The sequence below is a fragment of the Macaca thibetana genome, chromosome 3, assembly GCF_024542745.1.
Source record: "Macaca thibetana thibetana isolate TM-01 chromosome 3, ASM2454274v1, whole genome shotgun sequence".
NCBI classification, from domain to species: Eukaryota; Metazoa; Chordata; class Mammalia; order Primates; family Cercopithecidae; genus Macaca; species Macaca thibetana.
The window spans coordinates 135,883,508-135,899,670 of record NC_065580.1 but is presented as its reverse complement, the minus strand read 5'-3'; positions in this window follow the sequence as shown (position 1 = coordinate 135,899,670).

The window sequence follows — 16,163 nt, the reverse complement described above, 5'->3', positions numbered from 1 at the left end:
TAGCATACAATCAAGAAGTAACTAAGTATTATCAGTCAGGCATCCCAAGCTGCTGTTCTGCCTATGGAGTCGCCATTATTTATTCTTTTACTTTCTTAATAAACTTGCTTTCACATTACTGTATGGATTCACCCTGAATTCTTTCTTGTGTGAGGTCTGAGAACCCTCTCCTGGGCTCTGGATGGGGACCCCTTTCTGGTAACACTCTTTCCACTATACTATATTCCTTTCCAGATTTTACAAATAAAACTACAGTGGGCTGGGCACGGTGGCTCACGCCTGTAATCCCAGCACTTTGGGAGGCCAAGGTGGGTGGACCACCTGAGGTCAGGAGTTTGAGACCAGTCTGGCCAACATGGCGAAACCACTGCCTCTACTAAAAACACAAAAATTAAGCCAGGTGTGGTGGCTTACACTTGTAATCCCAGCACTTTGGGAGGCTGAGGCGGGCAGATCGCTTGAGGTCAGAAGTTCCAGACCAGCCTGGCCAACATGGTGAAACCTCTTCTCTACTAAAAATACAAAAATTGACTCATGCCTGTAGTCCTAGCTACTCAGGAGGCTGAAGCAGGAGAATCTGTTGAACCTGGGAGGCAGAGGTTGCAGTGAGCTGAGATCGCGTCATTGCACTCCAGTCTGGGTGACAGAGTGAGACTGTCTCAACAAAAAAAGGAAACCAAAAAAGCTGATGCTAATTTTTTTTTTTTTGAGACGGAGTTTCGCTCTTGTTACCCAAGCTGGAGTGCAATGGCATGATCTCAGCTCACTGCAACCTCTGCCTCCTGGGTTCAAGTGATTCTTCTGCCTCAGTTTCCCGAGTAGCTGGGATTACAGGTGTGTGCTACCACGCCTGGCTACTTTTTTTTTTTTTTTTTAAATTTTCAGTAGAAATGGGATTTCACCATGTTGACCAGGCTGGTCTCGAACTCCTGACCTTGTGATCCATCTGCCTCAGCCTCCCCAGGGGCTGGGATTACAGGCATGCGCCCGGCCTGAGCTAAGATTTTAAAATACCTTTCTTTCCTCTTTAGAATCATTTCCTTCCATCAAGTTCCTAGGTGTGGGACTGTGGGGTCAAAGAGTCGGAGCATTGTTGAGTCTCTTGATGCGCATTGGCAAAATGCTTTGCAAAGGGCTTGTTTCCAGCAGTCCCCATGTACGCTGTTTCAGTGAGATTCTTTATTTCTTTCCTACTGCAACTCACTAACAAGGAACATTACAAGGAGAAGGTTTCCAAGCTCATTTACAATGGATAAATGATTTCTTATTGTACTTTAAAATTTGCATTTCTTTGATTATTGTGAGGTTGAACCAAGCATTCCCTTTTGTGTGAATTGTGTTACTTCTTTTGAGGAACACTCCTCCTGCATTCTTTGGCTCCCCTCCCCGCCCCAGACATATATTAGACTTTCTGAAGACTTGGAAATTAACACTTTGTGGGTCAAATATTTAAAGCAATTATTTACTCCAGTAATTTCCTTTTCATTTTAATTGTACTATTTTCAGGACTTTTATGTGTTTTCAAATGAAGATCTTCTCATTTGTGATTGCTTCAAAGCTTGGAAAGTAATAATACCATCAAAGACGTGATAATTACCCAATTTTATTTTTTCCTTCTATTATATGATATATTTGTATTGAGCTCTTTCATCAACATGGAAAAAAAAAAAGACAGTATTTATGGTGGTCACACACACATGGAATGTGAGAGGGGAGGGTGTTTGTGAAAAGACCACACATTAGATTGGGCACGATGGCTCATACCTGTGATCCTAGCACTTTGGGAGGCCGAGGAAGGAGGATTGCTGAAAGCCAGGAGTTGGAGACCAGCTTGGGCAACATAGTGAGGCCTCATCTCCATAAAAAATACAAAAATTAGCTGGACATGGTGGTATGTGCCTGTAGTCCCAGCTACTCAGGAGGCTGCAGCAGGAGGATTGCTTGAGTTTAGGAGTTCAAGGCTGCAGTGAGTTACGATTGCGCCACTGCACTCCAGCCCAGGTAAAGAGTGGGTCCATGTCTCTAAACACACACACACACACACACACACCCCTTAGAAACTGTGAATGAATGGAGGGAAATGCCATGTTTTTGGTTGGGAAAATGCAGATGAAGAATTGTAATATTTCTGGCTGGGTGTAGTGGCTCACGCCTGTAATCCCAGCACTTTGGGAGGTCAAGGTGAGTGGATCACTTGAGGTCAGGAGTTTGAGACCAGCCTGGCCAACATGGCAAAACCCTGTCTCTACTAAAAATACAAAAATTAGCCTGGGGTGGTGGCAGGCGCCTGTAATTCCAGCTACTCAGGAGACTGAGGCAGAAGAATTGCTTGAACCTGGGAGGTGGAGGCTGCAGTGAGCCGAGATCGCGCCACTGCACTCCAGCCTGGGCGACAGAGTAAGACTCTGGCTCAAAAAAAAAAAAAAAAAAAAAAAAAGTACCCCCAATGCATTCACAACTGTGCCTAACCAGGCCAAAGCCCTGGCAGGTGGTTTTAATTTCTGATGTTTTTTAGGAGCAGATGGAGCTGACGGGTTCATGAAACTTGTGTTATTCTAAAAACTGACACTGGTGGACAAAGCCGGCAGTTGCCAGGGGGACTTAATTTTACATAACTTTATTCTCTTTTCCCCCAATTTTTTTATTGTGATAAAATACACATAACATAAAATTTACTATCTTAACCATTTTAAATGTACACTTCAGTGGTATTAAATGCATTCATAATGTTGTGCAAACATCCCCACCATCTGTCTCCAGAATGCTTTCCATCTTGTAAAATTGAAATTCTGTCCGCATTAAACACTTAACTCCTCATTCCTCCCTTCCCTTAATCCCTGGCAACCACCCTTCTGCTTTCTGTCTGTATGAATTTGACTCCTCTAACTACCTCATCTTAATGGAATTACGCAGTCTTTGTCTTTTTGTATAACTTTATTCTTTCAACAAAGAATAATAGATGATAATACATAGCCCAGTGGGTTTTATTATTATAACTTTTTCAGAGGTTTTTCTCCATAGAAATAAATATACGCAGTTAAAAATGAGACCGGCCAGGAATGATGGCTCATGCCCGTAATCCCAGCACTTTGGGAGGCTGAAGCGGGAGGATCTCTTGAGGTCAGGAGTTTGAGACTAGCCCAGACAACATAGCGAGACCCTGACTCTACAAAAAATAAAATAAAAATTAGCCGGGTACGGTGACACGTGCCTGTGGTCCCAGCTCTTTGGGAGGCTGAGGTGGGAGGATCACTTGAGACCGGTAGTTCAAGGCTGCAGTGAGCTATGATTGCATCACAGCACTCTAGCCTGAGCGACTGAGCGAGATCCTGTCTCTAAAAATAAATAAATACATAAATAAATATTTTAAAGTAACTGTCCTGATTTGAGTTTTACAAATAGTTATTGCAGTAACAGAGGATGAGAAGGTGCAAGGGAAGGGAACATCTGGCCACAGATCTTTGGCCACAGATATCACCTCTGGGAGTTTTTTTTTTTTTTTTTTTTTTTTGAGACGGGGTCTCGCTCTGTCACCCAGGCTGGAGTGCAGTGGCCGGATCTCAGCTCACTGCAAGCTCCACCTCCCGGGTTCACGCCATTCTCCTGCCTCAGCCTCCCGAGTAGCTGGGACTACAGGCGCCCGCCACCTCGCCCGGCTAGTTTTTTTGTATTTTTTAGTAGAGACGGGGTTTCACCGGGTTCGCCAGGATGGTCTCGATCTCCTGACCTTGTGATCCGCCCGTCTCGGCCTCCCAAAGTGCTGGGATTACAGGCTTGAGCCACCGCGCCCGGCCCCTCTGGGAGTTAAATGGGGGTCAGGAGGCATGAGGCAAAGTGAATGATGGATCAATTGAAGTGAAGTAACTCAGGGGGGAAAAACCCAAAACCGTATGTTCTCCCTTATAAGTGGGAGCTAAGGCCAGGCACGGTGACTCATGCCTGTAATCCCAGCACTTTGGGAGGCTGAGACGGATGGATCACTTGAGGTTAGGAGTTTGAGACTAGCCTGGCCAACATGGTGACACCCTGTCTTCACCAAAAAAATACAAAAATTAGCCGGGTGTGGTGGCTCATGCCTGTAGTCCCAGCTACTTGGGAGGGTGAGGCAGGAGAATCACTTGAACCTGGGAGGCAGAGGTTGCAGTGAGCCGAGATTGTGCCACTGCACTGCAGCCTGGACAGAGTGAGACTCCATCTCAAAAAAAAAAAAAAAAAAAAAAAAGCTACAGGTACGCAAAGGCAGACAGAATAGTATAATGCACTTTAGAGACTTGGAAGGGGGAGGGGTGGGAGGGGACTTAGGGATAAAAACTGCCTCTTAAGTATAAGGTGTATTTCTTGGGTGAGGGGTGCACTAAAAGCTCAGAATTCATCCATGTTACAAAAAAACCACAAACACTTGTATCCCCCCAATATTGAAATAAATTTAAAAAAGAAAAAACTGTTTGAGACAGCAGTATTCAAAGAGGGAGAACGTAGGAGGAATGCCTTCTGGGCAGATTGGGATCTCCATCTTTATGTTTCTGTTTGCTGTCACACCCTGGGAAAGTGACTGGTGTGTGTTCTCTAACTTTGAGACTGTTTAGATGTGGCTGGGATGAGCCAGGCTTGGTAAGGTGTGATGGCATGTGGGGGTCAACCTTCTGAGGACTCTGGGGTCTAATACAGCCATGGGAGACTTATCCACTTGTTCAAGGTTGGAGATTCTTCTCATTGACACAGGAGACAGGCAGGGACTACCCTCAGCATTTCATTTATTCCAAACACATAACAAAGAATCATTCACTCTTCCCTGCAACTTTGAGAGAAGGGTTACCATGGACTGAATGTGTCCCCCTGCAGAATTCATATGTTGAAGCCTAACTCCCTGAAGTGATGATATTTGGAGGTGGGGCACTGGGGAGGTCATTAGGTCACAAGGATGAAGTCCTACAAATAGGATTAGTGCCATTAGTGCCCTTATAAGAAAAGACACAAGAGAGATGGAAGGAGAGGATTGCTCTCTACTTTCTCAATGAGAAGGCTGCCATCTACAACTCAGGGAATGGGCTCTCACCAGACACAGGGCTTGCCAGCACCTTGCTCTTGGACTTCCCAGCCTCCAGAACTGTAAGAAATAAATATTTTAGCTGGGCATGGTGGCTCATGCCTGTAGTCTCAGCGCTTTGGTTGGGCAAAGTGGGAGGATTACTTGAGGCCAAGATTTCTGGACCAGACTGGGCATACTAGTGAGACCACATCTCTATAAAAAATTTAAAAAATTAGCTAGATGTGGTGGCATGCACCTATAGCCCCAGCTCCTAAGGAGGCTGAGGCAGGAGGATCACTTGAACCCAGGAGTTCAAGGCTGCAGTGAGCTATGATTGCATCACTGTACTCCAGCCTGGGCAGAGACAGACCCTGAATCTTAAAAAAAAAAAAACAAAACAAAACTGAAAAAGCAGAGACACAAGGGAGATGGAAGGAGATGATTCCTCTTCACTCTTTCCCATGAGAAGGCACAATGGGAAGGTTGCAGCTGTAAACCAGGAAGTAAGCCCTCACCAGACACAAGATTTGCTGGCACCTTGATCTTGGACTTCCCAGCCTCCAGAACCATGAGAAATAAATGTTTCTTGGTAAATCACCCAGTCTATGGTATGTGTTGTAGCAGCCAGAGCTGATTAAGACATGGGGGCAATCAGGCTCACCAGTGAGGCCACCCAGCTAGAGTAGCAGAGCCTAGATTTAAATTGGGGCATGTGGGCTCCAGGGTCGGGGCTCATCAGTGCTAGGGTGTGCTGGCTATCCCATTTTTAGAGGCAATTAACATGTTTATTAATCACTCAGTCATCGACCACTAAAACAGCTTTTTCTATGTGCCGGGCCCTATGGCACCAACTATGGGAGGCACAGAAATGACACAAGGGGCATTAAACCTGCTGTTTTTTAAGACTCCCAGCAGAGGTGGCTGCTATTGCGTAGCCCTTCCCAGATAAGTTTTTGTGAAGCCCCTCCAACCCCCAGGGCATTAGCCTCAAGAACTGTTCTTGCTGTGTGGCAAGGCAAGCCCTCTGGGCATCCTATGGACTGGGGATGATAATTAACCTCCGTGGAAAACACCAACACCTGGTAATTCCTGGGTGAGCTCTGGCTGCAGAACCTGGGGCCCTGAGGTTTCTTCTCTTTTCCTGGGTGGGTGGGAGCCTCGGGAAGGGTCCCATTATCTTCCTGGCCTATAACCTCCTGTCCTTCTCTTCCTCCCTCACATTTTCTACCCTGCCCTCCCAGGTGTTCTGTCTGGGTCTCTGGGTTCCTCCAAGGGCCTCTCTGTCCAGATGCCCTCCCCTTTCCACTCCTTGTCCTTGCCTGTCATTCCTGGATGACACCGTGTTAGAAGCACTGTCTCATCTTACCAGGAAGGAAACTGGGAATCAGAGAGGTTGAGCAACTCACATAGGGTCACCCAAGAAGCTGGAGGTACAACTGGGCTGGGAATGCACCTAGAACTAAAGCTGACCATGGACAAGAGGAGGCCACACTCCCACTGAGAGAGGGGAAGGGCTGGAAGGAGCAGAGGAAGGGTGAAAACAGCTGAGGCTTCTCCACCATTTGGCTCTGCCAGCCTGGGCAATGCCACTCAGTGTCAGATCTGCAAGTCCCTTGGAGGGTGTCCAAGCCTGAGGGTGGGAACTATGGTCCCAGGACAAACCCTGTTCAGTCTCTTTATTAAAAAAATTAGAAATAATTTCAAATATATTGCTACAACAATAGTGTAAACCACTGCGTGCAACAATAGCATAAAGTATGTAACAATACAACATCAAGAGTATAAAGACCAAGAATTACAAGAATAGTATAAAACTCCATTATTGACATTTTGCCACATCTTTCTTTATCTCCCTTCCTTTCTTTCCCTTCGCTTCCTTCCCTTCCCTTCCCTTCTTTCCCTTCCCTTCCTTCCTTCCTTCCTTCCTTCCTTCCTTCCTTCCTTCCTTCCTTCCTTCCTTCCTTCCTTCCTTCCTCCCTTCCTTTCTCCTTCCTTCCTCCCTTCCCTTCCCTTCTCCTTCCTTCCTTCCTTTCTTTTTCTTTCTTTTCTTTTCTTTCTTTCTTTTTTTCTTTCTTTCTTTCTCTCTCTCTCTCTCTCTCTTTCTTTCTTTCTTTCTTTCTTTCTTTCTTTCTTTCTTTCTTTCTTTCTTTCTTTCTTTCTCTCCCTCTTTCTTTCTTTCCTTCTTTCTTTCTTCTCTTCTTTCTTTCTCTCTCTCTCTTTCTTTCTTTCAAGACAGAGTCTCCCTCTGTTACCCAGGCTGGAGTGCAGTGCTGCAATCTCGGCTCACTGCAACCTCCATCTCCTGGGTGCAAGCAATTCTCCTGCCTCAGCCTCCCAAGTAGCTGGGATTACAGGTGACTGCCATCATGACCAGTTAATGTTTGTATTTTTAGTAGAGATGGGATTTCATCATGTTGACCAGGCTGGTCTCAAACTCTTCAACTCAAGTGATCCACCTGCCTTGGCCTTCCAAAGTGTTGGGATTATAGGTGTGAGCCACTGCGCCTGGCCCATTTTGCTTTCTATATGTACATATTTTCCCCCTTAACCATTTGAGAGTTATAGATGTCATGCTTATCACTCCTACATGCTTGAGTGTGTATATCATAAGAATAAGGACTGGCTGGGTGTAATGGCTCATGCCTGTAATCCCAGCACTTTGGGAGGCTGAGGTGAGCAGATCACAAGGTCAAGAGATCGAGACCATCCTGGCCAACATGGTAAAAACCCATCTCTTCTAAAAATACAAAAATTAGCTGGGCATGGTGGCACGTGCCTGTAGTCCCAGCTACTCAGGAGGCTGAGGCAGGAGAATGGTGTGAACCTGGGAGGCGGAGGTTGCGGTGAGCTGAGATCATGCCACTGCATTCCAGCCTGGTGACAGAGTGAGACTCCATCTCCCAAACCTCCCCCCAAGAAAAAGAATAAGGACATTATTTTATAAGACCAAAGTGCACTTACCCAATTCAGGAAATTCAGTTTATATAATTCTAGTATCTAATAAAGAGAACATATGCACATTTTGACAATTGTCCCCAGTACTGCCCTTTCTGAATAGTCCTTTCCACCTACTTGATCTAGACTCCCCTGTAAGATCATGAGCTGCATTTAGCTATCTTGACTGTCTCCTTTCCTTTCTTCTGAAATAGTCACTCAGTCTTCCTTTTGTCTTTCTTCACCTTGATATTTTTAAGAAGCACAAGCCAGTTGTTTTGCAGAATATCCTTCAATTTGGATGTGTCTGATGTTTTCCAAATGGGCTATGCATTTTTGGCAGGAGTAATTCCTAAGTGATGTTGTGTCTTCTGCTCTGAGTCTTTGAAAAAAAGTGGAACCAGTTGCCAATATTAAAACCTGAGAGATTTTACATATCGTGTTGGTTTCTGGATCCTCTCATGAACAGATAGCTACTGTCTGGCCCCCTGGGCTAGGCTCCCGCAGGGAATGGCCAGTTGGAGCTGGACAGTGGGTGCCTGCGATTGCGGTGGGAGTACAACCTCTGCCTCCTAGGTTCGAGTGACACTCCTGTCGTACAGGGTGTCATCTGCTCCCTTTACTTACCCTTCGGTCATCTAGGGGAGCCCACCTGGCCGGGCAGGCTCTGAGTGTACAACTCTTGCTGGATCTCCCATTTATTGATTTATTTATTTGTTATTATTTTTTAATTTTTCAGAGGTAGGGTCTCGCTCTGTTGCCCAGTCTGGAGTGCAGTGGTGCAAACACAGCTCACTGCAGCTCTAAACTTCTGGGTGCAAACGATCCTTTGCCTCAGTTTCCTAAGTAACTGGGACTACAGGCATGCACCATCATGCCTGGCTCATTAAAAAAAATATATATTTTTTTATAGAGATGGGGTCTCACTATGCTGTCCAAGCTGGTTTTGAACTCTGGACCTCAAACCGTCCTCCCGTTTCAGCCTCCCAAAGGTTGGGATTACAAGTATGAGCCACCGCTCCTGGCCTTCCTTCGTTTTTCAGTTGAGGCAACGATCTAGAAGACCTAGAGAGGGCCAGGAGTGAGCTGCGGTCACCCTCAGAGGCCAGACTCGTCCTCATTTTGTCAGAGCAGTTACAAGCGGTTAGGTTCACATCTTACCATGTTTTATTAACACTTGACAAGAAATGGGGCATTGGCTGTGTTTGAGCCACTGCACCCTGCTGGTGTGTAATTCAGGGAGATGGGAACGTGGGAACGTTTTCTGGCGCTGTGTCCGCCCCTGTCCTGAGCAGTCCCCGGCTGCCTTTCCTTCCTGACCTCCTTATGTTCGTGCTGTTCATATTCTGAACACTAGATGGCACTGGTTCCCTATAAATAACCCAGAGCAGCCCGGCAGCCCCAGAGGCCACTAAGTGCAGAGGAGCCTTGACATCAGCCAGCTCAGCACGTTTATGCTCTTTTTAGCCTTGGAATCCTTTCTTCTGATAAGATCCTTTGCCCCCGACTTAAAAAAATTGAGGTAGAGGCCACATACTATAAAATCCACCCTTTAAACGCATACAGTGATTTGTAGGTTATTCACAAGGCTGAAGCCATCACCACTTTTTTTTTTTTTTTTTTTTTTTTTGAGTTGGAGTCCAGCTCTGCCGCCCAGGCTGGAGTGCAGCGGCAGCGACCTCGGCTCACTGCAACCTCCGCCTCCCGGGTTCAAGTGATTCTCCTGCCTCAGCCTCCTGAGTAGCTGGGACTACAGGGGTACACCACCAGACCGGCTAATTTTTGTATTTTTAGTAGAGACGGCGTTTTGCCATGTTGGCCAGGTTGGTCTCGAACTCCTGACCTCAGGTGATCTGCCCATCTCGGCCTCCCAAATGCTGGGATTACAGACGTGAGCCTCCGCACCCGGCCCATCACCACTATCTAATTCCAGGATGTTTTCATTCTGATGAGATTTTACATGGAAGGCAGGAGCGAGGAGGGTTTTTCCTAGCTTTGTCTGAGGGAAAAAAGCGATTAGGTTGCAGGCTGGGCTCAGTGGCTCACACCTGTAATCCCAGCACTTTTGGGAGGCTGAGGTGGGAGGATACTTGAGGTCAGGAGTTTGAGGTCAGCCTGACCAACATGGTGAAACTCTGTCTCTATTAAAAATACAAAAATTAGCCAACGTGGTGGCACACACCTGTAATCCCAGCTACTTGGTAGGCTGAGGCAGGAGAATCTCATTTTTTTTTTTTTTTTTGAGACAGAGTCTCGCTCTGTTGCCCAGGCTGGAGTGCAATGGTGCAATCTTGGCTCACTGCAACCTCTGCCTCCTAGGTTTGAATGATTCTCCTACCTCAGCCTCCCGAGTAGCTAGGACTACAGGTGCGTGCCACCACACCTGGCTAATTTTTGTATTTTTGGTAGAGATGGGATTTCACCATATTGGCCAGGCTTGTCTTGCACTCCTGACCTCTTGATCCACCTGCCTCAGCCTCCCAAAGTGCTGGGATTACAGCCGTGAGCCACTGCACCAGGCCCTAACTTTTATTTTAGGTTTTGGATACACGTGAAAGTTTGTGACATAGGTAAACTCATATCGTGGGGGTTTGTCGTACAGGTTATTTCATCACCCAGCTATTAAAGCCCAGTACCCAATACTTATCTTTTCTGCTCCTCTCCCTCCCCAACCCTCCAACCTCAAGTAGATCCCAATGTCTGTTGTTTCCTTCTTTGTGTTCACAAGTTGTCATCGTTTAGCTCCCATTTATAAGTAAGAACACGTGGTTCAAGCAATTCTCCTGCGTAGCTGAGATTACAGGTGTGTGCCACCACGTCTGGCTAATTTTTAGTATTTTTAATATTTTGTATTTCAGTATTCCTGTTCTTGTGCTGGTTCTTGTGCTAAGGATGATGGCCTCCAACTCCATCCATGTCCCTGCAAAAGACACGATCTCGTTTTTTTTATGGCTGCATAGTATTCCATGGTGTATCTACCACATTTTCTTTATTCAATCTGTCATTGATGGGCATTTGGGTTTATTCCATGTCTTTACTATCTTTTTTTTTTTTTTTAATTCTACTTTAAGTTCTAGGGTACACGTACCCAACATGCAGGTTTGTTACATAGGTATACATGTGCCATGTTGGTTTGCTGCACCCATCGACTCGTCATTTACATTAGGTATTTCTCCTAACACTATCCCTCCCCCAGCTCCCACCCCGCAAATAGGCCCCGGTGTGTAATGTTCCCTGCCCTGTGTCCAAGTGTTCTCATTGTTCAGTTCCCACCTATAAGTGAGAACATGCAGTGTTTGGTTTTCTGTCCTTGTGATAGTTTGCTGAGAATGATGGTTTCCAGCTTCATCCATGTCCCTGCAAAGGACATGAACTCATCCTTTTTTTATGGCTGCATAGTAGTCCATGGTCTGTATGTGCCACATTTGTCTTTGCAATTAACATTCAATTAACACATTTGCAATTAACATTCACATGCATGTGTCTTTTTTTTTTTTTTCTTTTGAGATGGAGTTTTGCTCTTGTTGTCCAATGGCAAGATCTGGGCTCACCACAACCTCCGCCTCCTGGGTTCAAGTGATTCTCCTGCCTCAGCCTCCTGAGTAGCTGGGATTATGGGCATGCACCACCACGGCCGGCTAATTTTGTATTTTTAGTAGTGACAGGGTTTCTCCCTGTTGATCAGGCTGGTCTCAAACTCCTGACCTCAGGTGATCCACCCGCCTCGGCCTCCCAAAGTGCTGGGGTTACAGGCGTGAGCCACTGCACCTGGCCATGCATGTATCTTTATGGTAGAATGATCTATATTCCTCTCAGTAGATCCCCAGTAATGGGATTGCTGGGCTGAATGGTAGTTCTGCTTTTAGACCTTTGAGGAATCGCCACACTGCTTTCCACAAGGGCTGAGCTAGTTTACACTCCCACCAACAATGTATCCACATTCCCAGAAAAATGTTCTTGTTCTTGAAAAAGGAAATCACTATATTTGTTGTGTAGTAGGTGGAATAACGTGCTTCCAAAGATGTCTTCATTCTCATCCCTAGAACTTGTGGACAGGGTAGCTTATATGGCAGAAAGCATTTTGCAGTTGTGATTATGTTAAGGATCTGGGGTTGGAGATATTGTCTTGGAGTATCCATGTGAGTCCAATGTAGTCATGAAGGTTCTTATAAATGAAAGAAGGAGGCAGGAGAATGAGAGAGAGAGAGAGAGAGAGAGAGAGAGGGATGTGAGGATGGATGAAAGCATATGGGGACACAAAGAGAAAGAGAGAAAAGAGAAGGAGAGAGACAGGGAGAGACACACAGAGAAACAGAGAGAAGAGAAGGAGAGAAAAAGAGAGAGACAGATTAGAGGAAGAGAGAAAGAGAGAGACAGACAGAAATAGAGAGGGAGAGGGAAAGAAAAAAGAGACAGAATAGAGGAAGAGAGACAGAGAGAGAGAAAGACAGAGACAGACAGAGAGAAATAGAGGAGAGGGAAAGAAGAAAAGAGACAGAATAGAGGAAGAGAGACAGAGAGAGAGAGAAAGAAAGAGAGAGACAGAAATAGAGAGAGGAGAGGGAAAGAAAAAGGAGACAGAGAGTAGAGGAAGAGAGACACAGAGAGAGAGAAAGACAGAGACAGAGAGAAATAGAGGAGAGGGAAAGAAAAAGAGAGAGAGAGTAGAGGAAGAGAGACAGAGAGAGAGAGAAAGACAGAGACAGAAAGAAATAGAGAGAGGAGAGGGAAATAAAAAGAGAGAGAGAGAGAGAGACAGAGACACAGAGAGAAACAGAGAGAGAAACAGAGAGAGAGAGAGAGAGAGAGAGATTGTGAAGATGTTATGCTGTAGGCTTTGAATTTAGAGGAAGGGTCCACCAGCCAAGGAATGCAGGAAGCCTCTAACAGATGTCACAGACAAAGAAACACATTTCCCTGCAAAGCCTCCAGAAGGAACACAGCTGTTTGAGACCAGGAGCTCAAAACCTGCCTGGGCAACCTAGTGAGACCTCTGTCTCTTCAAAAAAATGTAAAAAAATTAACCGGGCATGGTGGTGCATACCTGTCATCCCAGTTTCTTGGGAGGGTGAGGTGGGAGGATCGCTTGAGCCCAGGAGTTCTATGTTGCAAGTGCTCAACATCTTGATTTCAAAACTTCTGACCCCTAGAACAGTTAGAGAATAGATTTGTGCTGTTTTAAGCCACTGAGTTGGTGGCTATTTGTTACAGCAGCCATAAGAAGCTAATACCTCCTAATACTTCTCATTTCCTCATTTTCCCCCATTCCCTCATCTCATGGTCTCCCTTTCTGGTGATCTCAGGTGAAATGCAGCTTCCTCAGGGAAGCCTCCCTTCTGTTGCCTGACTAGAGATGATGCCCTTTTAACTCCCAGAATGGTTTCAAAGAGCAACAGCACAATTGTAGAATTATTTCAACATTTGTGTCATGCCTGGTTGGTGCTTATTTCCCTGGTTCCAATACCAGTTTTTTTTTTTTTTTTTTTTTTTTTTGAGATAGAGTCTTGCTCTGCCACCCAGGCTGAAGTGCAGTGGTGCGATCTCGACTCACTGCAACCTCTGCCTCCCGGGTTCAGGAGACTGCCCCTGCCTCAGCCACCCTAGTAGCTGGGATTACAAGCATGCACCACCACACCTGGCTAATTTTTGTATTTTTGGTAGAGACAGGGTTTTGCCATGTTGTTCAGGCTGGTCTTGAACTCCTGGTCTCAAGTGACCGTCCCTCCTTGGCCTCCCAAAGTGCTAGGATGACAGGCGTGAGTCACCACGCCTGGCCCCAATACCACCACACTCGGCCCCAATACCAGCCTCCCAATACATGGCTGTCTTCTTCACAGGTGTGTCTCAGGCGCAAAACATGAGCCTGGACCCCACAGAGGCTCAGGGAATGTGTGTACAATGAGCATGTGGAATGTTTGTAAATTGCGTGAATGTTTGTAAAATAGGAAGGTTTATAAAATGCATGAATGAATGAGCTTCTAATTGAGTTCATTCTCATTATGAGCCAGGCATAGCCTTGTCCTGGGAATGGTGTGTGTGTTATGAGGGGCCTGGAAAGACCCAAACACATCCTCATTCCCACACATTGTGGGGGAGAAGATGAACACAGACAGGTGAAGATTTAGATGGTGTTAACATCATTAACTCACTGTTGCAGTCGTCAGATTCACAGAGACAGAGAGAAGAATGGTGGTTACCAGGTGCTGGTGGGAGGGAGAAATGGGGAGTGAGTGTTTCTTTCTTTTTTTTTTTTTTTTTGAGACGGAGTCTTGCTCTGTTGCCTGGGCTGGAGTGCAGTGGCCGGATCTCAGCTCACTGCAAGCTCCGCCTCCCGGGTTTACGCCATTCTCCTGCCTCAGCCTCCCGAGTAGCTGGGACTACAGGCGCCCGCCACCTCGCCCGGCTAGTTTTTTTGTATTTTTTAATAGAGACGGGGTTTCACTGTATTAGCCAGGATGGTCTTGATCTCCTGACCTCGTGATCCGCCCGTCTTGGCCTCCCAAAGTGCTGGGATTACAGGCTTGAGCCACCACGCCCGGCCGGGAGTGAGTGTTTCTTGGGGACAGAGTTTCAGTTTGGGAAGATGAGAAAGTTCTGGAAATGGATGGTGGTGAAGGTTGCCTGACAATGGGAATACGTATTTAAGACCACTAAACTCTGTCCTTAGAAATGGTGAAAATGACATACTTTATGTTATATATATATATTCAGCCACAACTGAAAAAAATCTCTTGCATCTAAAAATATGCCTCTAACAACTCACCATTCACATGAATGCATTAAAGACCTTCATTCACTGAAAAGAAAATTTAATTCAGTTTCAGACGATGCTGGGAGAAGTTAAAAATGTTTCAGTCCAGCCAACGATTAAGAACTAAGTATGTAGCCGGGCGCGGTGGTTCATGCCTGTAATCCCAGCACTTTGAGAGGCTCAGGCGGGCAGATCACCTGAGGTCAGGAGATCAAGACCAGCCTGGGCAACATGGCAAAACCCTGTCTCTACTAAAAACACAAAAATTAGCCAGATGTAGTGGCACATGCCTGCAATTTCAGCTACTTGGGAGGCTGAGGCAAGAGAATCACTTGAACCTGGGAGGCAGAGGTTGCGGTGAGCCAAGATCACACCACTGCACTCTAGTCTGGGTGACAGAGTAAGACTCTGTCCCAGAAAACAAAAACAAACAAATAAATAACCAAGTATGTGACAAGGCATAGAGGTTCATGCCTATAATCCCAGCACTTTGGGAGGCCAACTTGGGAGGAGGCCAGGAGTTTGAGACCAGCCTGGGCAGCACTGGGAGACTCCTGTCTCTACAAAAAGTGAAAACTAATTAGCTAGGCATGGTGGTATGCACCTGCAGTCCCAGCTCAGGAGGCTGAGGTGGGAGGATTGGTTGAACCCAGTAACTGGAGGCTGCAGTGAGCTTTAATTGTGCCAATGTACTGTCTGACTTGGGCAACAGGGCAAGACCCTGTGGCAAAAAAAAAAAAAAAAAAAAAAAAAGTAAAAAAAAGAGGTCAGGCACAGTGGCTCACATCTGTAATCCCAGCACTTCGGGTGGCCAAGGCAGATGGATCACCTGAGGTCAGGAGTTTGAGACCAGCCTGGCCAACATAGTGGTCTGTCTCTACTAAAAATATAAAAATTAACTGGGCTTGGTGGTGCACGCCTGTAATCCCAGCTACTTGGGAGGCTGAGGCAGGAGAATCACTTGAACCCAGGAGGCAGAGGCTACAGTGAGCAGAGATGGCACCACTGCACTCCAGCCTGGGTGACACAGCGGGACTCCGTCTCAAAAAACAAAACAAAATGAAACCAAAAAACCCCACGTAACTTATCAGACCTCGGATCCCACAGTTTGGTTGGGACAGTGTCATCCCAAAGAGTGACACATTTCTAGGGAACAGTTCTGGGGAAGGGTTCCAGGGAGGTGGTCCTTGAGTTGTAGGTTGAACCCAAGGTAGTGGGGGCTTGGGTAGAGGACTTGGAGGGCCTTCTGGGCGCAAGGCAGGGCTACTGAGAGGCCCCAGAGTCCCTCCTGGTGCAGGGCCACCTTTCAGCCTGGGGATGCCAGGGTTGCACACGGGTAGGGTTCCAGGGCTGAGATCCTAGCCTGCAGGACTCTTGAACAGTTCCTTTTTGAAGGCAGCTGGCCTCAGGGAGGAGAAGGGAGCCCCGTCAGGCATGAGGCTGGGCGCA